Source organism: Acomys minous (genome assembly GCF_964271855.1).
Source record: "Acomys minous genome assembly, chromosome: 16".
NCBI classification, from domain to species: domain Eukaryota; kingdom Metazoa; phylum Chordata; class Mammalia; order Rodentia; family Muridae; genus Acomys; species Acomys minous.
The window spans coordinates 69,185,887-69,210,224 of record NC_140498.1 but is presented as its reverse complement, the minus strand read 5'-3'; the positions used below and the strand labels follow the sequence as shown (position 1 = coordinate 69,210,224).

At 52.5% G+C, this 24,338-nt stretch overlaps 1 protein-coding gene and 1 long non-coding RNA gene across 3 annotated transcripts in view; both read left to right on the top strand.

Moving 5' to 3' along the window:
* The window catches only part of ELFN1 (extracellular leucine rich repeat and fibronectin type III domain containing 1), a 67,010-nt gene that overhangs the window by 24,703 nt on the left and 17,969 nt on the right, over window positions 1-24,338 (top strand). The window lies entirely within an intron of this gene.
* LOC311585955 lies at window positions 2,075-7,625 on the top strand. Its single transcript, XR_014775403.1, has 3 exons — window positions 2,075-2,205; window positions 6,411-6,766; window positions 7,131-7,625. It is a non-coding gene; the product is annotated as an uncharacterized lncRNA (long non-coding RNA).

Below are 24,338 nucleotides of genomic sequence, written 5' to 3'. Positions count from 1 at the left end.
GCTCCTTGATGCAGGGGACCCCAGGGTCTGAATAGCATCAGCCAGCACTCAGCCATAGGCGAGGCTTCCGGGGGGCTTTCAACATGGTGAGAGCTGCAAGCCCCCGTTGGGCAGCCAAGAGGCTTGAGGTTTCCTTAGTTCATTCAGTGTCCATCCTAGGGGCCAGGAGGAGGGACTGGGGACGATAGGAGGAGGTTCATTTGCATGAAGCCTCAAAGAGACAGCCGAGAAAAATCAGGGCTAATCATTAGAGCCGGCTGCGGCCACAGGGCTCAAAATTGCATTAGGCGGCTTTTGGTCTTCATTGAGTGTATCAGATGCAGAGGCAGAAGCAGGAAGCGCCGGGCCCGGGTGACCTGCCAAGCCGCCCCCGCGGCTGCTGTCTCTGGCTGGAAGCTGGGGCCCCTCTAGAGCCCTGCCCCCCAACTCCTGCCTCTCCAGCCCCTGTAAGATTCTCGGGGCTCTGTGACCTTGGACGAGTTACTTTCCTTCTCTGGGCTTGTTTCCTTATTTAGAAGCTTAGGAAGGCTGGCTTTCCTGAGTGCCAAAGCTGCCGATGGAAAAAGACGAAGCCCACAGGGCGGGGCGGGGGGGGGGGGGAAGAAGGGGGATGTGGACGGGAGGGGGGGGGAGCGTGGGAGGGGGGCGTGGTCGGAGGCGCTTCAGGCTTCTTCCTTCTGCTCTGTAGGCACCTGTGTCGGCCTGTGTGGTCCCCTCGTCTGTATCAGGCAGCCTGAACTGGAACTCTGAACCTCGGTCTTGTTGACTAAGCAATGGGTCCAGGTCGGTTGGGTCCAGTGCCTAGCCCTGAATTCACCCAGCACGGTGGCGCATGCCTGTCATTCCGGCACTCAGGAAGTCATTGTGACTCTTTGGGGGAATATGGAGTACCCAGGAAATGGTGTAGAAACAGAGTCCCTTCTGTGGGTCTGCCTTGGAGCAGGTGTGGCTTCCTCTTCCTCGGGAGGTTTCAGAAGGTTCTGGGAGGTGGACATCCAGGCTTGGAGGTGGTTATGACTGCAGAGTTTTCCTCAGAGCCAAGGAGACCCCAGCTAGGTAGAAGTGATGCCTTGTAAGGTTCCTTAAAGAGGCTCCAGGGAAGCCCGCATCTTCTGTGCAGGCAGGTGCACTGGCGTTGGGTTCAAAAGGCTAGGACAGTCCCCGTAGTACTTGCACAGCCCGTCTGTGTACGCCAGGGAAGCCACATCTTTCATGAGGACACACACAGCTGTGTGTGCACATGCGCATGCTAACAGACCCCCGCACGGTGAGCAGATATCTGTAGTTATGTCACCCCTGGGGCTGCTGTCCCGTGTGAACACACAGAGTCAAATATCCACGGGTGTGTGCTCCCCGCTCCCGTGTGCTCACATGCAGCTGTGTGCACCCCGCACTTGCTCCCCCTGCTCGTCCCCATGGCAACCCCAGCAGTGTGTCCTGGTAAGACATAAAGCAAGTGTCGGGAGATCTCTGTTGGGGCTGGGGAGTCACAAGGGAGGGGCTCCCCAGCATGGACAGGGCTCCCCAGCATGGGCAGGGCTCCCCAGAATGGGCAGGGCCATCTAGGGTTCTTGAGCAGAGTCTTTGGGCTTAGGAGAACCTTTTGGAGCCCCCCCCACAATCTATAATTCCTACAAGATGAGTCACAGTCCCAGCCAGCCAGAATTTAGTACTGTGGGGTCCTTAGTGATAGATCAGTAGCATGTTGGGAAGGTAAACTGAGTCTTGAAGCTGCTGACACTGTGGACTCTCAGGCATCCCAGAAGGACACAGGTCCTTTCCTCTTCCTTTCCCACCTCCATGGAGAGAGAGGAAGGGACCCTGACCCCCTCCTGTTCTAGTCATGAGTGGGGTAGGTGGAGCCCTTGCCTTAAAACCTGGCTACCCAGTGGCTCCCTGCTTCCTTCTGCCATTTGGATGGTTGTGGCAGATCTCTGCCTTGAGACCTAAGGCTCAGGCCCTCCCCACCGGCATGTGAAGTCATCCAGCTCGGGCTGGCAGGGTTCCCATGGCAACAGCAGTGACGTCACAAAGGCTGGAGGAGGACAGCCAGAGGGATGTATGGGGCCCGCGAGGCTGAGAGGGGGGATTCCTGGCTTGTGTCCCACCTTCTAGAAAGATTATGCTTTGGCCACTTGTTACCAAGCAGGCACGAGCCACTGACACTAGGAATAGACCTTGGATGCTCCCCCACAGTCCTCACAGGTAAAAGGAGTTGGGGACACCCTCCCGTCCAGGTGCCAAATCCCTTCAGGAGTGAGGAGGTGGACGATGATGTGAGGCTCAGAAACAGAGATGTCACGGTCACCTGGCCTGATTAACTCGCTACTCTTGCCAAACTTGGAGAGACACCTTTCAAAGGCCTATGACTATGCAGGTCACTGCCAGCTGTTCCTGTGGGGGCATGGGAGCTGTGCCTGAACTTACTTCTTTTGTTACATGTGTGCACGTATGTGCATGTGTCCGCGCGTGCGTGCGCGCATACACACACGCACACACACACACACACACACACACACACACACACACACACACACACACACTTGCACTTGGGCACATACCATGGTGCTTCTGTGGAGGTCAGAGGTCAGAGGGCAACTCACAGGAATCAGTTCTCAGGTCTCTCCTTCCGTCACATTGGCTCCAGAGCTCAAACTCGGGTTATAAGGCTTAGTAGCAAGTGCTTTAGCACGCGAAGCCATCTCTCCAGACCCTCTCCCTCACTTTTAAGATAGGGTCTCTTAGTGCCCAGGCTGGCTTCAAACTCACTACTTAGCTGAGGATGACAAACATCCTCCTCCCCCTCCCTGCCCCTCCCTCCCAAGTGCCGGGATTACAGGTGTGCACCACCACTCTGGCTTTATGCAGTGCTGGGAATGGAACCCAGGGCCTTCCTGCACACTAGGTAAGCACTCGGTCACCGAGTCGCATCCCAGCCTGCACTGGAGTTTCTTGGTCTCTCCTTTAGCCTGACTTGATTGACTGCCAGGAGGCACTCTGCCAGGCTCTCATTCTTCATCCAGACACCCACCTTAGCAGCACCAGGACCCCTGGGTGCTCCCCTGCTGGGCGGGGACAAACCAACTTTCTGCTCCTTGTTGGAGTTGAGCATAGGTCAGAGCTAAAGGCAGGCGCTGGCCTGTCGTGCCTTCTCTTCAGGCCTTGATAGCTCTAGACGGGGCCTGGGAAAAGCTGCGCACAGTGGGCTCATGAGAGGTCCTGGGTTTGGCTAACCTGGTGCTGTCAGCATCCCAGCAGGCTCACGAAGCCACTGGTACCCGCAGCCGCCTGTGTACCTGCATCCTGCTTCCCGCTCCTGCTATTCCCAAGCCAGAGAGGGACCTTCTCCTCCCGGGCTGCCCCCTCCATGCTCAGATTCCCAGGAGGGCGGACGTGTTCAGAAGCATGGGACAAACATGGGGTCCTGACCAAACTGTGCAGGAAGTAAAGAGGTAGACACTGCTTAGCCCGCTAAAACCCAGCTGGTTCAGGCTGGACATCTATTTGGAAAATGCTATGCTGTTTTCTTTCTTTTCTTTTTTCTTTTAGTTTTCCTTTCTTTCTTTCTTTTTTTTTTTTTTTTTTTGTTGTTTGTTGTTGTTGTTGTTGTCTTCTGAGACAAGGTTTCTCTGTATAGCCTTGGCTGTCCTAGACTTGCTTTGTAGGCTGGCCTTGAACTCACCGTGATCCACCTGCCTCTGCCTCCCGAATGCTGGGGTTAAAGGCGTGCGCCACCATCCCTGGCTTCATTGTTTTGTTTCTTTGAAGCAGGCTCTCACTTTGTAGCCCAGGCTGGCCTCGAACTCATGAACCTTCTAGCTCAACCTCATTCCCCACAGTTCTGGGATTACAAACATGAGCCACCACCCCCGGGTTTTATGTAGGTTCTGAGGATTCAACCTGTGTTTGCACAGCCAGTACTTTACCAATTGAACATTTGCACATCTTGTCGGGTCCAAGTACCCCGCCCTGTACCCAACCACAGAGTTACAAAACAGAGCCTGTCTTACTGGGTATGTAATTATTAAGGGCCTACTGTGTGCTATGCGTTGCCTGTGTTGGTTTAGACACAGAAATTACATGCTTCTTCTTGGAATCTTCTTTCCTGTCGCCCTCTGCCATGAACACATGTAGGCATCTCCCAGCATCCTGCAGTCACTGGAAAATGTATCCGCTGGGCAAGAAGGAGCAGGAACACAGAGCAGAACTTAAAGGCTCTCTTCCCTGATGCCACCACCCCACAGGGAGGCAACCTCCTATGAGGGACTTGAAGGCAGGTGGGCAGGTGCTGACCCCAGACAAGTGACACTCTTTTCCTGATGGTCCTCACCTGTCATTTGCCTCTAACAACAAGATCTGTAGCCATTTGGGGGTGGCCCATGCTTATCATCTCAGCACTCAGGAGGCAGAGGCAAGAGGATTTCAAGTTCTGGGCTAGCCTGGGCTATAGCATGAGTTTCTAGCTCAAACAACAAACAGAAGATGGCCCTGATAGACTCGAGGTGAGAGAGTTGGTAAAGGGGGAGAGTTAAGGTCGGTTTTTTTTTTCTTTCTTCGAGACAGGGTTTTTCTGTGTAGCCTTGGCTGTCCTGGACTCGCTTTGTAGACCAGGCTGGCCTCGACATTGTGCCTTCCTGGGAGGGGCACATGGAGGGAAAGGCTCAGGTCAGCTGGAAGAGTGGCAGGAGGGGACAGAAAGCATGTGACGATCCTTCTGTTCCTGGTGAGCACGTTCAGACAGGGCTGATACAACGGTCACTATCTCTTCCTGATATATTGCCCGAGTCTAGATGTATCTTTTATTTTCCGCCTACATTTGAACATCTCGCTCATTTTTTTTTTCTCTCCTAGCCCATTAGAGACCGAGGGAAACTTAGTTTCGTCTTAGGCAAACAAGCAACATCCCGGCCTCGTTTTCACGTCTCTCTCTAATAAGCACTTCTCAAATGTACGGCTCGCAGGCACAATCCGTCAGGTTAATGCCTTTCTCGGGCCTCGCTTCCCTTCTGCAGAGACTTTCTTCTCCCGCAGTTGGCACCCTCAGAGGGAGACACTGCCTCAAGCTCCCAGGGGCAAATTAGTACCACTGGCTTCCTGGTGGGCGTGGAGCTGCTGTTGGGGCTGTGAGAGAGTGAGGAGGTGGGGTGAGGGGACCCCGGCATCACTGCGGCGCAGTGGGCTTCCAGCAACACTCAAAGCATTTGTGTCTCCTCAGGCCGCTCAACACTAATAAGCACAAACGTGGCACTGTAAACACTCGGAAGGCTGAGGCAGGAGGACGGAGGAGGTCCAGGCCAGCCTGGGTTACAGGGTGAAAGACCTTATCTCAAAATGATAAAGCAGCACCAGTTAGCACGAGTGCTTTTCTTTAGCCTAGCGTTTAAAGTTATGTTCATATAAGCCCAGGCATGGTGCACATCTTTAACCCCAGCACTTGGAGGGGCAGAGGCAGGTGGATCTCTGTGAGTTTGAGGCCAGCCTGGTCTACAGAGCTAGTTCTAGGTCAGCTAGGGCTACATAGTGAGACTCTGTCTCAAAACCAAAAACAAACACAACAAAAAGAAACAAACAAGCAAGCAAGCAAACAAACAAACAAACAAAAACCCTCAAAACCCCAAAACCTTATATTAGTATATTTTGTTTTTTGGGGGTGTATGTGTGTGTGCGCCTGATACATTTGTGGGTTTGTGTGTGGAAGCCAGAGGCCAACCTCAGTTGTGTCCCTCTGTCCACCTGTGTCTTGAGACAGACTTCTCTAACTGGCCTGGAGCTCACCACGTTGGTTGCTGAACTCAGGGTGGCTGGTTCCTGAGTCACACACACCAGCAATCATGGTGTGTACTTTTTTTTTCCCCCTGAGTTTAAGTTTTGGCTCAGGATTGTCTCAGAAGACCCATTGTCTTCCGCCATGTCTAGTGTTCATTAGCCTTCACTGAAGGAGAAGACTCTGTTGCAAGGGCCAACACTGTTGCAAGGGCCAACAGGGGCTGTGCAGTTTGACAGTGAGGATTCCTTTTAGAAGGAACGGCACACATTTAAAGTTCGCCAAGGGCTTACACGCAGCAGATATACGACCCGCCTATCAGACACATGTGACTTTGCGCCAGACGGCATCCCGCGCAGTGGACTCTAGCAACCTGCGAGTGTTCCGTGGCCACCACGTCCTCCCACTGTCAGACAAGAACAGATGGAAGCGTACCCACCTGGTGACTATGTCATGGTGGTTGACCAAATTTTCATCCTAATCTCCCTGATGTACCCAGGAACTGAGCGTCAGGGGCGGGGCTTAAGGCGACTAGGGGCGGGGCTTAGGACCACTTCTTATTCCTCATCTGTGTAATGAATTCCCTTTTCCGATATCTGTTCATTTTACAGCTGAGCTTTCTGTGTTTTCCTGATCAATTTGACAGATTTTTTTTTTCCTGGACTCTGAGAGAAGATTTGCCTCAGATGACACAGAAGACAGCGAGAGTGACCTCCTAACATATTGTGTGTAGCCTATGTTTGTTGATTTTGTTTTTCTGTTTTTGTTTGGTTTGACTTTTCATTTTGGAGGATTTGATAACTCAAGCTGGCCACGAGAGCATGATCCTTCTGTCTCAGTTTTCGTAGTCTGGGAATATAGGCCTGTGCCACCATGCTTAGCATAGGGTTTATTAACTTATTTATTTATGCACTGGTGATTGAATCTGGAGCCTTGTGCTTGCTAGAGAAGCACTCTACCACTGAGCCACACCCCAGCCCCTCACTGGGGGATTCTAGGCAGGTGCTCTGCCATTGAGCCACACCCCAACCCCTCACTGGGGGATTCTAGGCAGGTGCTCTATCACTGAGCCACACCCCAACCCCTCACTGGGGGATTCTAGGCAGGTGCTCTTCCACTGAGTCATAACCCAGCCCCTCACTGGGGGATTCTAAGCAGGTGCTGTACCACTGAGCCACACCCCAGCCCCTCACTGGGGGATTCTAGGCAGGGGCTCTACCACTGAGCCACACCCCAGCCCCTCACTGGGGGATTCTAAGCAGGTGCTGTACCACTGAGCCACACCCCAGACCCTCACTGGGGGATTCTAAGCAGGTGCTCTACCACTGAACCACACCCCAGCCCCTCACTGGGGGATTCTGTGCAGGGGCTCTACCACTGAGACACATCTTTTTACTTTTCTATTTTGAGACAGGATCTTTCTTAGTGTCCCAGGTTACCCCTGTGTTTATTATGTAGCCCAAGCTGCCCTTGAAGCTGTGTCTCTTCTGTATTTATCTCCCAAATCTAGGCTTGCAAGCTCATTCCACCATGATCAGCATATGGTACATTTTTAAGAGCAGAAATGTCTCATTTTTGAGCAATGATATTTATTAGTTTATAATTGTGTGGGTGGGAAGGAATTCTCCCCTGTCACCACATTATTAGTGTATTTTCAAACATGATAACTTAATATATAAAATGTATCACTGTATTATACAATGTACAGCTCTCTTTCTATGCTGTACACCGCCATCGTTTCAGTTTTGTTTTAGTTTTTGGTTTTTCTAGACAGGGTTTCTTTGTGTAACAGCCCTGGCTGTCCTGGACTCACTTTGTAGACCAGGCTGGCCTCGAACTCAGATTCTGCCTGCGTCTGCCTCCCGAGTATAAACATAAGAGAATAAGAAGTAAACAGTAGATGATGAGTGAATGGAGAGAGAGAGAGAGAGAGAGAGAGAGAGAGAGAGAGAGGCAGACAGACAGACAGATAGACAGAGAGACAGAGACAGAGAGAGACAGAGAAACAGAGAGACAGAGATAGAGACAGAGACAAAGAGACAGAGAGAGAAGAGACAGAAAGAGACAGAGAGAGAGACAGACAGAGACAGAAGAGACAGAGAGAGACAGAGAGAGAGAAAGGCAGACCCATAGACAGAGAGACAGAGACAGAGATGAACAGAGACAGAGAGACAAAGACAGACACATAAAGACAGACAGAGACAGAGATAGACAGACACAGAGACACAGAGACAGAGACAGAGAGACATTATCAGACCAAGGGCTATGAACACCCAGTAGAAACCAGCTGGGGAAGTCGAGGCAGCCAGCTGGAGCCATGACGAAGCTTTCTCTCCAGGGATGAACTTCCGGTTTATTTTTCCAACTTTATGTACTTTCACATCACGGGATAAATAGTGACCTCTGGAAATAGTTTACTGTCTGGCTCTTCTCAAGGACGTGGTATTCTTCCTCCTGGGCCGTTTTTCTGTGGTCTTCCCTCACAGTCACTGAGTTGGGGGGCAGCCCTTACTCATGCAGACTGTAGAGGACACTTGGAGACAAGCATGGCGGATCTGAAGTGGTACGGATGAACCCCAGTCCCAGAGCCAGCCTCTCAGGGAGTTCAGTCAGCGCATGACCATCACCATGACAACGGATCATGTAGGTCTGGGCTCAGCCTGGACTGGTGGGAGGAGTTTGACGGGACGAGGAACTCAAGTTTAAACTTCAAAACAGTGTTTTGTGCTTAGATATCTGATTGACAGAGGGCCCGTCGCCTTTCCTTGTTGGATAGTTGTACCACACTAAGGGTAGATCACAGATGAGTCTCTAGGTGTTCCATGTGCACTGTGGGCACGTGGGCACACTAACACTAACACTAATTTACATTCGTGTTACTCTCATGCAGTTGCCATAGCTCTACAGCCAGATACCTGTACAGACTCCAGTAAACCTTGTTCGTCTGGTGTGTGTGTGTGTGTGTGTGTGTGTGTGTGTGATGTGTGTATGCAGTATGTTTGTGAGTACGTTATGTGTGTGTGGTAGTTGTCTGTGTGTGGTTGTATGTGGCTGTGTGTGTTTGGCATGTGTGTATGTGTGTGTGTGTGTGTGCGCGTGCGCGTATGCGTGTTAGTATGTGTAGGTGCTTACAGAGTCCAGCAGAGGGCGTTAGTTCTGTGGTTGGACTGTGGTTGGGAAGCTGCTGCCTCAAGTTCCCTCCAACCCCAGGTTTTAATTTAATCAGTGTTAAACTGCTTTTTGCTGTGAACGCATAGACACCCAATAGACAGTAGGGTGTGGATTTTACATCTATCACCTTGACTACCTATTATTAGTATTGTAATTCACATAATTTGGGCTTTTACGTACATAGTCACGTCCTTGGAGAGCACCTAGAATTTCATTTCTTTCTTTCTGAATCTCAGAATTTCCATTTCTTTTTCTTGCCCTGTTGCAATGGCTGAAGTCACTAGGACATTATCAAATAGAAATGGCCCTGCTTTGTTCTTGATTTCAGAAAAGCTTGAATTTCACCATGAGGTGTTCTTTCCTGTGAACCAGGCCTAATTTCCTTTGACCAGGCTGGCCTTGAACTCACAGAGATCCACCTGCCTCTGCCTCCCCGAGTTCTGGGATTACAGGCATGTGCCACCACACCCAGGTAAGAGCCTTTAATGTGTATTTTAAAATGATGTTTCAAAAATGCTTGGCCCAGTCTACCACAGTCTAATGAGCTTTGCTGGGCACTGAGTTTTAGCCTTATGTTAGGGTTTGCTTGTTGCTTAGATCAATTCTTATTTGGTGAGCACAAGTGGAATTATATGTTATTTCCTTAAAAAAAAAAAAAAGACATTTCTGGGATTTGTAAGATGGCTCAGCAGCTAAGAGCACTTGCTGCTCTTGAAAAGAACCCAAGTTCAGATCCCAGAATTCATATGGGATAGCTCACGCTACCACCTATGACTTCAGCTCCAGGGACTCTGATGCCCTCTTCTGGCCTCCTTGGGCACTGCACTCAGGTGCACACGCACATGGGAACTAAAAATAAATCCTTACAAAATGTGTTTCCCTGAGGCACAGTGTTGAACATACGCGTGTACTTGTTAGCCGTCTCTGTTTTCTCTTTCAGCCTGATTCTTTGCCGTTCACTCTTGGGACTTCAACGCTGGTGTGAGTGGGTGTTGTCCCACCTCTGCCAAACGTACCGCAGACATTTCCTCTCTGTACCGTAGAGATTTCATTTTTTTTGTGTGTGTGTATGTTATTTTTTATGTACCTTTTTCCTGATTTTTTATTTAGCCAAATTTGCTTCTCTCTTCTTTTACAATTTATTCCACTCCTCCTGAGCTTGGAAAAGCCGGCTTCTCTCCTGAGACCTCGTAAGGATTGCATTCTGTTTCTGTCCAGCTTTTTTTTTTTTCCTTTATGGCTTAATATTTCACATTTAACTGTTTACTCCATCTGGATTTGTGGGGCTGTGGGTGTGAGGTGAGGACTTAATTGCTGCTCCAAATTTATCAGGGGAAGAAGGGGCCTCATTTGAACCCGACAGTCTCTGGGGGTCCAGCTTCCTGCTGCTGTGCCGAGCAGGGAGAGACTGAAGGAAGGGGGGAGGTGGCCAGCCGCGCAGGCATCATGGGAACTGTGCAGCCCTAATTACCATAGGGACTGTTCTGCCTGCTGCCTCTGCCTGGCTTTAAGTTTAAAGCAAGGGATTCGGCCCAGCTCAGGTACGGGCTGTGGAATCCTGGCAGTGACTCGGTGTCTTTTCTGCAAAACGGGGTTTAAGCTGGGTGTGGCGCAACCCACCAGTCCTCCCAGGCCTTGGGAGGCAGAGGCAGGACTACAAAGAATTTGAGGCCAGCCTGAGTTACAGAGTGAGATCCTATTTCAAACAAAACAAAACAGCGGGGCTGGGGAGATGGCTCAGGCTGTAAAGCACGTAGTTGCACAAACACGAAGATCTGGGTTCGATCCCCAGCACCCCACATAAAAAGCTGGGCATGGATGTACACACTTGCAATCCCAGCACTGGGGAGACAGAGACAGGAGGATTTCTTGCGCTTACTAGCCAGCTAGCCTAGCCTACTTAGTGAATTTTTGGGTCAATGAGGGACATTATCTCAAAAAACAATGTGGGCGGCACCTGAGGAATAGCACACACAGTTGGCCCCTGGCCTCCACACACGTGCACACATGTATACGTCTACATTGTAGGATGCACCTGTATACACTTGCACATGTGCACACATGCACACACACAATCAAGGGACTAGTGACACCTTTGTAAGAGCTATCTCACAAAGAGCAGGCATGCTGGGATGTGCCCTATACACAGACAGGGACCAAGTTGCAAGTCCCAACTCTTCTGCGTGACCTTGGTTAAGTGACCTGACCTCTGTGAGTCTGAGCTTCTGCGTCTGAAGGTGGAGATCACAAGGGGCTTGTGGGACATTTCCACAGAACACCCCACAATGTGAGGCACAGTGCCTGGCCTCGGGAGCACCCTCTGACAGGGTAACACCCACAGTGGTTATCTTTGCTATTTGTTCAGGAGAGCGTGTCCATCTCTAGATAGTGAGTAGCCAGGGCCCACTGTGATGGGGACGAGAGGGGACAGTGTTTGGGGAATGGAGCCAGCTCCCTGCCCAGCTCTGATCGGTCTGTGTCCTTCCTAGTCTGACATTGCATGCTGAGAGGGGACCCATAGGCCAACTCCTAAGTCTTTTGTCCAGTTCAGCCCTGACCTAGATAAAAGGACACACATCACCCTAGAAAGTCTACAGTATGCACATACGTGCACAACATAACGCACACGCATGCAACCAGGCCTCTGAGTACCCGTGGCCTTACACAGATGCATAGACAGGGAATAAGCACATATGTGCACACCTACACACCACACCCTTCTACTTGTAACCAGAGCCTTAACACACAAAAAGCCCTATATAGCAGACAGGCGTAGACCATGGACATAGACACACATACACACACACACATACACACACACACATACACACACACACACACACACACACACACACACACACATACACACACACCATGCTCATACTGAGGCACCAAGCTGGACCAAGAAGAAGTTATCTGGGTTCAGCTGTCTCATTCCTACTGTGCCTGGTTGTCTGCTGGTCCCTAGACAGCCTCTCCCGGCATCTCCTGTGGTCACTTTCTTGCCCATGTCCACCTTGAGGCAGTTCTCCAGCTCAGTGGGAGGATGGGGGGCTGGGGAGGTGGGGCCGAATGCGAGATAGAGACCTGCCAGCAGAGCCCTGGGGAATCTCAACTTGGGATCCTGAGCGTAGCTTGGGGTCTGGAGTCAGGGTGAAGAGGGATGGATACCGTTTCTCTCTCTTGCCCTGTTGGATACCGCCTTCAGCTCTTTTTCTCTTCAAAGCTCCAGCTGCCCTGGTACCCTGAACTGCAAGCCCAGCACTCAGAGGAAGGCAGAGACGTGCTTAGGTCATCCTTTGTTGGCCTAGCCTGTCTGTGCAACAGGGGAGAGCTGGCAGCCTCACCCATGGGAGTCTCAAGGCCCTTGGTGTCCTAGAGTTACAGTCTGGGAGATCTTGCTTGCTTGTTCCCATTAGGGTGATGCTAAAGATGTCCTCCCTGCCCCCCCCCCCACCACACCCGAAACTCGGCTATGAGGGGGAGGAGTCAACATCCAGTTCCGAGTGTCCCAGCCTGGTGGGGGCACTCTGAGTGAGGAGAGAGACACACTGTAGGGGACAGACAGGGCTCAGCGGTGCGGAGCCAAGGGCAGGAGACGAGAGTGAGGAGTCTGTGCCTAGCTTGGGTACTGGGATTAGGTATCACAGTGAGTCTTGTCCCCTCCCTGCAGGGAACCGGAGGTGCGGTCTTAGGGATAGGGTGGCAGGCAGGCAGTGGCGGGCAGTGGCGGGGAGGCACAGCTGTGCAGGAGGCCGGACTGCTGGCATCAGCAAGTGCCCCTCCCCCCCCACGCTAAACAATCACGGCACAAATATGCAAATGGTATAATTACTGTTATTTGTTTTGCTGATATAAGTGTTTGAAATGCAAATGTCAACTCTGGGCGCTGTTGGTTTTTCCCACTCTTCTCCCCTGGACATTTGCAAGTCGGATCAGTTAGCCCTCATCCTGGGAACACTGGGGTACCACCAACTGAGAGAGAGCCTGAGCACAGGGTACCCACCACCTGCCCCAGCCAGTGTACTGACTCAGAGGCCTTCGTGACCTTCCCAAGGGGACCTCTCCGTGGAGAGATCTCCTGCTCTATTCCCAGCGAGCTGGGAGAGAAGGCATCTGAACCTCAGTTTACCTCCCTGTGTAATGGGCCCAGGCACTAGCTGGCCCATTGCAACTTGACTGAAGAACCTAGCTCTCAGTTTCCCAGCCTAGAGTCCCTGAATTTGGTCTGCCTCTCTCTTCCCCGGAATCAGAGGCAACAGAGTGGGCCCTGAGTTCTGATCCTGCAGCCTCCGTGAGGGCTGAGGCTCCCAAGTGGAGCAAGTGGGAAAAACTGGATAGCAGTTCAGAGGTTTATTGAAGACCCGTCAGCTAGGGATGTCACTTGAATGCCACCTCACATTTGTGAGTCTGCAAGACCTTTCCCCTCTAGTCGGACCCACGAGCTCTGTTGTTTTGTTTTGTTTTGTTCTTTGTTTGTTTGTTTGAAACAGGGTTTCTCTGAGTCACCGTAGCTGTCCTGCACTCATTTTGTAGATACAGGCTGGCCTCCAACTCACAGTGATCCGCCTGCCTCTGCCTCCCGAGTGCTGAGATTAAAGGAGTGCGCCACATGAGCTCTGTTTTTTAACCTGACTAGAAGCAGGTCATGCCCAAGCCATCAGATTTCAGCCATCAGGCCCAGTGCTGTGCCTCCCACAGTGTGCCTTTCTCATTTACAGCTTGTGTGTGTGTGTGTGTGTGTGTGTGTGTGTGTGTGTGTCCTCCAGCAAAGCCACCAATCTGTCATCCATGCTGTTTCTCAGACACATGTGAGGGGCCAACCAAAGCCCTTGAACCACCTCTTATCCTGTCAGAGTCATGTACCTGAGAGACCTGACATGCAGGCGTCTCCCAGACGGCCAGTGAGTGGGCCTGAAGGCCCTCATTGGCTTCTGCCTGTGTTCAGGTGTGCACACACACATGCATATACATACGTGCACTCACCTGCTCACGCCCAGGCTCACGCTACGTGACAGACTCCTGGAAACTGCCTTGACTTGGGTGTGGCACCCAGCACTAGCTACGAGAACACAGAACTGCCTCGTAGCTCAGTGGGACAACAGAGTCCTTGTCTCCAGCCCCCTGACCTCCGCTCATACTTTGGGATAGTGCTAGTGGTAGAGTTCTGTCTTAGCTTTGCTGCAAAGTCTGACGGTGGCAGGAACTGTCCCGGCCCTGCCCTGAGGTTGCTGTCATTGGCAGGCCACGGACTGTCCTCAGAACTCAGTTTTCCCTCAAGTCTCAGGCGTGTGGTGGGGCTCACTGGGCGTGCACTCCTGCTTCTCCCCTGAGCATCCTTGCATTCTGGGCTCTGTCTGCCAAACGCGAGAAGCTGGGCTGCCTGGGGTTGACAGGTGGCCCAGCACAGGGACCTTGACCAGTAATAGAGATGGAGAGAGAGCATGTGGTGGCCATGGACGGGGCCAGGCCTGGACGGGGAAGGAAGGCTATTTCCCCTGGGTGTCATTTCATCCCTGAGGCCTCCTGCTATTTTTGTTCTCCTTACCTTTACGCAGGGAGGCAGGTTTGGCCTTGTTTAGCATATTCAAATACGGCCCATTATTATTTGAATTAGCTGTTAAGTAATTAGTTCTAATTGATGAGTGCCCCCCCCTACTTCCCTGTGTAGTTTTTGGTTATGTACATCCGCTCCTAACCTACAATTTTAGGTAATTACCGCCACTCACTGTCTATTTACACACACACACACACACACACACACACACACACACACACACACACACTCCTCCAGCGACAGGTTCCTTGTCGCCTGTAACATTCCTTGCCAGCCAGGGAGACGCAGTTGTGGATGCGGGCACAGACCCAGCTGGTTCTCCAGCTCGGCCAGCCTTCCAAGGGCACCGGTACCCGAAAGCCTCCTCGCTACCCCCATGAAAACCTTCGCGTTCAGGGTCCCCTGCTCAGGACGTCACTTCTTCTGAGGTGCACGACTCTGGGAGAAGTTATTCCTCTTCCCAGACCAGACACACTGCCTCCCAGACTGAAAAGAAAGGGTGAACGACACAGTGACGTTCATGATTGAAGAGAATCTACGCACGTTCTAGATGCTCAGAGACTAACGGGCCCGATGCGTTGGCTGGGTGGATGGATGGATAAATGGAAGCTCAGTGAACGCACGTGTGTGAAAGAGTGGATGAATGAGTGCATGCAGAAACTACTGAACACACGTATGCGCGAGAGAGGCCATCTTCTGCATAGAAAAAACGTGTTAGTGGCCACCTTCCCCAAGATTGGTTAGATTGGCTACAGAGATGCCCTGACTTAGTTTCCCCAAATTGTGGTCCCTGGCTAACTCTAAACAGCCTGTGCCCCTGGGAAAGAGAGAAGAGGCGGTGGTGATCTTTGCTTGGCCAGCCTCTCATGGAGACAGAGGTAGAGCCAGACATTGGACAGATAGGTGCCCTGCTCATGGGGTCCTATGTAGAGGCCACACCTATGTAGAGGCCACAGGGGCCAGGACAGAAAGAGACAGACCTGGGGCGTCAGGACCATAAACATGGCCACAGATAGAGTTGGGCCCCGGTGGGAAAGTGGGATGAGGCTTCTGGAACCACCCAGGTGCTCTTGTGACCAGAAGTCCACCTACAGGTGGCGGGGGATTACTCAGTCCTGGCCTCGATACAGTTCTGTTAGCGTCCTGCCTTGCCTTGAGGAGCTGGGATGTAATGCCACAAATGACCAGTAGGAGGTGCTGTTGGAACCCCCCCCCCCCCCCCCCCCGCCCAGGCACCTCTCTAGAAAGTCTAGTTTTTGAGTGGGATTTTCCTCCTGAGGTGGCTTGCCTGCTGCATTTGAGCACTGGAGAATTCTACATTACCAGACTGCAGGAGGAAAGCATTTGGAAATTTGTGGGGTGCTCTCCCCTGTGTCACATAGTGATGAGATGGGCGCGTGTGGTGCCTTTGTCTGCTGGAAGTCAGACCTCTCAGGAAGATAGTCCTTGCAACAGGTGGCCCAGGAGGCCTCTTGGAGGAGGAGCCTGGGACTCCTCACAGAGCCTGGGTCTCAGGTAGGCAGACAGCAGGCGTCCAGTCTCTGCTGTGCCACACACAGAGATGGCGGAGCAGACACTCAGGTAACACAGACCCTAAGTAGCCCTGACATGGTGGCTAGGGAACATGACCACAGAGACAGGACAGAGTCCCTGGACCCAGGGAGCAATCATGGGTGGTTGTCATGGAGCCAGGCAGACTTGGATGTGCTGACCACAGGCCATTGGCACAGCCATGAGTGCAGAAATTACGAGGGCATGGAGGCTGGCCTCACGTTGGGCCATGGCTCTTCTCCCATGATCCTTGCCTTCCACTCCCTGCCAAGCTTTTCAGTGTCTCTGCTGGGTTTTGGGGATGTCATTTCCTATCCCTAACCTCCATTTAAAAAAAAAAAGCTCATACGGGTCTTCTTGGCCTTCTCAAGCAAGCACAGTGTCTGCGGAATGTACGGATCCGCTGATCAAGAAACTGGGGAGGGGGCCTGCGCTATTCACACAACACCCACGCCCGGAGGTGTGCCCACCCTTGGCCCTTCTAAGGCCCCCCCTTTCCTTCCTTCCCTTTGTACCCCAGGCTTGCCACTGTGTTCAGTAATGTGCAGCCTCCTGGACCTGGCAAACACGGGCCCTGAATGAGTATTTGTTGAATGAGTGGAGGATGGGACAGTTCCCAGCCAGCTACCTAGACAGGCAGGTGGCAGAGCAGATGGCCTCCAGGCTCCTGCAGGTCGGAAGGAGGCACACATATGCTCCACTAGGGCCTTCCTCAGGAACCCAGGAGCGGGACACACTGTTTCTCAGTTGCAGGGATTGAGCTATAATTTGGAGGGGTTGAGGATGAAACAGAGGAACTCCTGTATACTAAGTCAGCACGCTACCACTGAGCCACACCCCAGCTCCTCACTGGGGGATTCTAGGCAGGTGCTCTACCACTGAGCCACACCCCAGCCCCTCACTGGGGGATTCTAGGCAGGGGCTCTACAACTGAGCCACACCCCAGCCCCTCACTGGGGGATTCTAGGCAGGTGCTCTACCACTGAGCAACACCCCAGCCCCTCACTGGGGGATTCTAGGCAGGTGCTCTACCACTGAGCCACACCCCAGCCCCTCACTGGGGGATTCTAGGCAGGTGCTCTCCCACTGAGCCACACCTCAGCCCCTCACTGGGGGATTCTAGGCAGGTGGCTGTGGTAAGAACAGCCTGAAGCTAGTGAGGTGGAGCCCAGACTCTGTAAAGGCCCCTTCCCTCCCCGGCCTCTGTTTCTCCGTCTGAGAAATGGTCGCATCGTCTCTCCGGCACTTGTTATTCAGAAAACATTCATCAGCTGACTTGTCCAGAGCCACGGGCAGCCCTTATGCTGCAGAGGTCCCAACTTGCTATGCTCTTCGCCAGCACAGCACTGTTTATGTGCCCCAGGGCGACAGGGGGTGACAACAGCCATGTTGGCCTGTTGAGCCGCTGTCTAGGGATCGGCTGGAGACAGGGAGGCAAACATCTCCAGCTAATTAGCGAAAGGTCACACCGGCTCCCGGAGCCCCTGTTTTTGAAGTCTTGCCACAGGCGGGTAGAGCAGCTTAAAGGATACTGGGGTGACCAGACTCCTGCCCCCACACAGCCCCAAACTGTCCAGCCCATGACTCTGAGTCTGGCTTTCCAGAAATTCTCCTGAGCAATAGGGGCTGGACAGGCCCCTGGGCAAGCAGGCCTCTGTCCCCAGCAGCTGGTGACCTTCACAGCCCTGCCCTCGCCTCATCCCCAGAGGTGACTCAAGGATCTGAAGGCTGGGCAAAGGGCCCAGACTCCCCACCACTGTGCCCCTCATGGACCCCCCCCTCCCCTGCCACAACACCCTTTATGGCTTCTCACTAAATCAATCTGCTTTTTAAAAACTTAAATACATTTATATAAAGGGAAGTTTTATAGCACTACACAAATGGAAAACAGGTCTCCCCGGCCATAAATAGAATTCATAATCATAAAAATAAATTCAATGGAAAGAAAACAATGTTATTAAATTCTCGTTGGATGCTGTAGCCCCAGGGAGACTCAGAGCCCAAGGCTTGCTATTGCTGTATGAGAGAGAGAGAGAGAGAGAGAGAGAGAGAGAGAGAGAGAGAGACTAACCTGAGAGATTAAGACCTTAAGACCTATCTAACAGTGTCGGAAGCATTTTCAGGGAATTGAGAGCCACGCCCTAAGGTGGCTCTTTATGCTGTGGCAGTTAGAGTGTGTAAAACAGAGAAGACCTGTACTGTGGGGCTGAAACCCCAACAGGGCGGCTCTTTCTCATGTGAAGAGCGTGGTGATGGGGCACCGTCCTCAAAACTAGTCAGTGATTCTGGTTCTTGCTCGGTCATCGCGAGCATTTGTCCTCATGGCCTACGATGGCTGCTGTACCTTCAGCCACTGCATCCGTGTCTCAGGCAGGAAAGAAGGAGAGGATAAGAGAGGGAAAGGAAAAAAAAAATCTCATAGACGCATCTGTTTCTTGTTGCCAGGAAGGCAGCTGAGGCCACTCTCTGGCCAATCAGGTTGAATTTGCCGAATATATTAGCACATGCACTGTTGTAGCCCAAATTTCCCAATCGCTGTGCCCCTGTTCCAATGCCTCCCACCACCACCACCCCCCCACAACCCAGCATGCCTCGGGGCATCACTGTGTGCTGTGTTGGAGCTGTAGGGGAGGGGCAGGCCTTGATGAAGAGGGAGGGGAGGGGGCTGGAGTGACCCGTGGTGACCTGAGTGGCAGCCGACGGAGGCTCTCGCCAGCCGGGATGTGATGTGGGTAGCCATGGCCCAGAGCTGGGGAGCGTCCTGCAGGAGGAGGCAGCATTCACTTAGTGTGTACTTGGTTAGCGCCAGCACCTGAGCCCTGCTGTCCTGTTGCCTGAGAGAGGCACGGTGGCTCTGAGGACACACAGGGAAAGGAGCTGGTGCCAGCGCAGGTGTCCGTCTCTCCAGCTTGGTTACCCACTTGTTGCGCCAAGATGGGGCCACCTGCTGATCCATCTTGCTAACCCTCCAGTTTAAAGGATATGAAGAGAATAGAAGTTGATGACCTGCCAGGGTTCTTGGACATAGATTCTCCATGGATGTCCTTGATCTTGGGACCTAGTAGGAGACAGAGGACACAAGGGTGCCTTAGGAGCCCGGGTAGGGTCATTTTCAAGGCTCTCCGTGGCCTTCTCTTGCCAGGAGTTCCTAAACAGTATACTTACGAAAGCGAAGGCACTGGATAGAGGAAGCCACGTATTCAGCCTGCTGTCCGCACAGTGCCTTGGGGTGGAAGGCAGCCATTAGCAGCACATAGAAGCCATAGGATGTGCTTTCAGATCGAGAACCTTCCTTCCGTCGTCTGGGTGGGGATCCAAGCCTTAGGTGACAGTCAAGTTCCTGAAAGAGGCTGGGGAGGCTGCTCAGTAGGTAAGCATGGGGACTGAGTTCAAAGGCCGTGTGGTGTGTGTCTGTCCTCCTTGCGCTCCTACGGGGAGACAGGAAGTAGAGACAGGAGGCTACCGAGAAAGCTCATGGCCAGCTAGCCTGGTGTGTGCAGGGCAGAAAAAGCCTTGAACAAGGCAGAAAGCAAAGACTGACACTTGTGTGGTGACACAGTGCCCTCCCTCACACACGTGACTGTTCATGCATTCATGCAGAGCATGTACGTGCACACACACACACACACACACACACACACACACACACACATACAGACACAGAGACAGAGACAGAGAGAGAGAGAATAATAAAGGTAAGGACAGCCACCTGAGAGTTCCAGAGAAGTCTGAGTTCTGACACCTCCGAGCCCCACTCAGAGCCTCGGGGACAGAGCAGGGTGGGGGATGGGGAGGTGGGGGTGGGGAGTCCACCTGCCGAGGAGTTGTCTCCAGGCCTCTTCAGGCCCTGTGTCATTGACAGAAGACATTGTAGAGGGGTCTCAATTGCAGCTCTTCTGTTTCTTCCTTCCTTCCTTCCTTCCTTTTCTTCTTCTTCTTCTTCTTCTTCTTCTTCTTCTTCTTCTTCTTCTTCTTCTTCTTCAGATTTTTAAATTTAATGTATGAATGTGATGTACACCCACAGGCCAGAAGAGGGCATCACATCACATTACAGATGGTTGTGAGCCACCACGTGGTTGCTGGGAATTGAACTCAGGACCTTTGGAAGAGCAGCCGGTGCTCTTAACCTCTGAGCCATCTCTCCAGCCCAGCTCTCCTGTTTCTAACCTAATCTGGCTGTGTGTCTCCAGGAAAGCCCTTCGGCCATTCTGGGCAGAAGCCATCGATTGCGGGATCTTAGGGCAGAGGCTGAGGTGGGCAGGTGGCTCCTGGGTGGCAGGAGAGAGAGATGTGTGACAATCTGGATGGAGCTGACCGGCTGAGCCCATCTGCACTCTGAGCAGCAGTGGTTCTCAACCTTCCTAGTGTTACGACCTTTAACACAGTCCCTCATGGTGTGGTGACTCCCAGCCCCTCAGCCCCCCCAACCCCCAACGCCCCCAACCATAAAAATATTTTTGTTGCTACTTCATAACTGTAATTTTGCTACTATTGTAAATCATAATGTAAACATTTGTGTTTTCGGGTGGTCTTAGGCACCCCCTGCCCTCTCCCCCAACCCCTGTGAAAGGAGTCATAGCTTGAGAACCACTACTCTAAAGCCGCATTGGCCAAGTTAGGAGGGTCAGAGAGTTGAAACGCCCCCCCCCACCCCCGCCTTCAGAAGGGGGTGCAGCCTCCTGGAACCCACAGCTCTTCTGTGCTGTGCTGCATGGCCAGCTTCATCCCTGGCCAGCTGATGGAGCTTGTCCTTGCAAAGGCAACCAGATGGACTGAGCTCCTGCCCTGTGCTGCCCGGAGCCCCTGTGATGACGTGGTCCTGGTCCTCTGAGGGAGAGAAAACTGCCTTTCTCCAGAGCTGGAGCTGGAGACAAACAGACAGACCAGATCGTGACCCCCTCACTCCTAACCCACCCCAGCAGGACCCCCACGTGTCAGCTCACCTCCCTCTGAGGCTCAACCCCCACCCACCCTGTGTCCCCCGCCCCCCTTTCTGCCCAGGCAGCCAGCCTGTCCTTGCACACCTCCACGGACGGGGAACTCAGTCCGAAACCACAAGCCGTTCCTTTTCAAAACGTTTTAAAATTTATTATAAAATATTCAAGACATCTCAAATATTTAAGGAATCCCTAATAAATATTTCACTAATTATAAAATATTTACTGTGACCAAAGGTATAAAGAATAACACAATGGCTCGCCTCCCGCGTGGCTTCTCACTCTGGCGGCTTCCCGCCGCTCATAGCGGCCCGTCCCTCTTCTCTGTTTGTCTTTCAACTTTTAACTTTGCTGAAGTCCTCAGAATAGCAGTTGCCATCAGAACATGGGGTGGGGGTGGGGGGACGCAGCATGGGCTCTCTATGTTGTTCAGGCTGCCTTCAAACTTGTAGTCCTCCTGCCTCAGCCTCCTGCGTGCTAGAATCATAGACCTTAGTCATTTCTTTCTTTTTTTTCTTTTCTTTTCTTTTTTCTTTTTCTTTTTTTTTCTTTTCTTTTCTTTTCTTTTTTTTTTTTTTGAGACAGGGTCTCTCTGTGTAGCCTTGGCTGTCCTGGACTCGCTTTGTAGACCAGGCTGGCCTCGAACTCACAGTGGTCCACCTGCCTCTGCCTCCCAAGTGCTGGGATTAAAGGCGTGCGCCACCGCCGCCCAGCCGCATGTGTGTTTGTATGAGTATGTATGAGTGTGCATGCATGTCTGTGTGTACATGCATGAGTGTGAGCCTATATGTGCATGCTTTTTATGTGTGTATGTGTGCTCGTGTGTGTGTGTGTGTGTGTGTGTGTGTGTGTGTGTGTGTGTGCATGTATGCATGTGTGCATGTGTGGAGTGTACACAAGCATTTGTGTGTGTGAGCGAGTGTAAAGGCCCGGGGCTGACTATCCCATGCCATCATATCTTTTGAGACAAGGCTTCCTCCTGAGCCTGGAACCCACCGACTTGCCTGGACTCTCTGGCCAGTGAGGCCTAGGGGAGCTCTTGTGTCTGCCCCTCCCCTCAGGGGGTGCTTTTTTTTTTTTTTACTTTTTTTTTGGGGGGGGGGTTTGAGACAGGGTTTCTCTGTGTAGCCTTGGCTGTCCTGGACTCGCTTTGTAGACCAGGCTGGCCTCGAACTGACAGCGATCCGCCTGCCTCTGCCTCCCGAGTGCTGGGATTAAAGGCGTGTACCGCCACCACGCCCGGCTTTCAGGGGGTGCTTTTAACGTGAGTTCTGAGGATTGAACTTAGCTTCTCATGCATGTGTGGTATTTTACCCACTAAGCCATCTCCCCAGTCCCCATGAGCTGGGGACCTTCCCCCTCAGCCACTGGGCTGATGAATAAAGCCACACCGAGCCCTTCCCCCTTCCTTAATTCTCTGCTTCTTATTCTCACACATGTTTGCATCTACACTTACCCTACCTAGCCCAGCAAAGGGCACTGCTGCAAATTCTAAAACTTAGGCATGGGGGACAGTGGAGCAGGTGTTCTCAGGAGCATGCTTTTGGCTGGGCGGTTTGTTCCTTTTCATGGCTGTATAATAGTCCACAGTGTGCACGCACTGCCATGTTTTCAGGTGATTCTCCGTGGGCTCCTGGAGTCCCTCCCTGGACATTCTGAACAGGAGACTGCTGTGTGCATCCTCCGACACCTCTTCCAGCTACATCAGGGATTTGACTTAGCCTGGGATTTTTAGCTCACGGCCATGTGTCTTTTCTTGTAGTTTTCCACTCAGGTGTGCATGTTCCCCACTCATTAGGCAAGCTTGGAGAAGTCAGTAATCACCGGCAGCCTGGGGCGGTGGCCCCGCACGTGCTCTGTGAACTCCAGGCAACCCCTTACTTCTTCCCACTACCCATGAGCCTCTCTGTCTTTTCCCATTGGCGTAGCCCATTCACCCTGGATCTCACACTGCCGGCCTTGTGGCCTAAGGTCATTCATAGGCTCTGCTCCAGTCTCCTTGGCTTGAACTCTGACCCCTCACCCCCGCTGCTATGGGAACGCACGCAGGTGAACTAGCTTTTTATGTGCGCCTCCCAGGATGACTGAATGCTATGGATGTACGAACAAATGAGAAATTCTCAGAACGGCATCGGCGGTGGAGCAGGGGTGATATGAGTCGGACTTCACGTCCCTCAAGATCAGAGCTGAGTTCGGACGAGTGCCAAGCAGTGCTGGACCAAACTCGAGTGTCTAATCAGGGTCAATGTGACTGCACCATGACCCGTAGGCAAAAGCAGTGAGGGCAGGGACCTGGAGGCAGGAGCTGATGCAGAGGCCATGGAGGGATGCTGCTTACTGGCTTGCTCCTCATGGCTTGCTCATGGGCCTGGCTTTATCAGGACCACCAGCCCAGAGATGGCACCACACACGATGGTCTGAGTCCTCCCACGTCCATCACTGATTAAGAAAGGGCCCTGCAGGCTTGCCTGCCGCCTGATCTTCTGGAGGCATTTTCTCATTGAGGCTCCCTCCTCTGCGGTGACTCTACCTTATGTCAAGTTGACACAAAACTAGCCAGTACACGGAGCACCCTCTCCTCTCCTCTGCTCATTATATCTCTGACGTCAACCGAGTTTGCCTCTTGAAGTTCGTCTTCTGTCTTTCTGTTTCCCGTGGGTGACATGGGGCCACACTTCTCTGCCCATACCTTTGTGGTACAAGTTTCGTTGCATAGGAGGACAGCGTGGCTGGGTAGTGACAGAACCCACGGTCTGCCTTGAGACTCAGCAGGCCAAAGAGAGTGCAAGCTGGGAGCTGGGAAGCTGTGCAGGGCGGGGGTGGAGGGTTGGGGGGGTGGGGGGATGGGGGGTGGTCTCCCAGAGCAGAGGTGGGAAGTTGAGCTGCCTGCCTCCCCCAAGGTAGGTGCAGCACACTTGCCTGGCACTGTCAGAAAGAACCTGGGGAGTGAGGCAGTGGCCTCAGAGGAGGGCTGCCAGCCTTAAAACCTGCCTCAGAAGCCAGGCGTGGCGGCGCACGCCTTTAATCCAAGCACTTGGGAGGCAGAGGCAGGTGGGTCACTGTGAGTTCGAGGCCAGCCTGGTCTACAGAGAGAGTCCAGGACAGCCAAGACTACACAGAGACTACTCAAAAAACCAAAAAACCCCAAAACAAACAAACAAAATCTGCCTCAGCCATCCCTGAGGTCTTAGGAACAGTATGAGTCTTCCTCACAGAGCAGAAAGATGTGTGTGTGTGTGTGTGTGTGTGTGAGAGAGAGAGAGAGACAGACAGACAGACAGACAGACAGACAGACAGACAGACAGAGACACAGAGAGAGGGGGAGAGAGAGGGGGGGAGGGAGGGAGAGAGAGTGTCT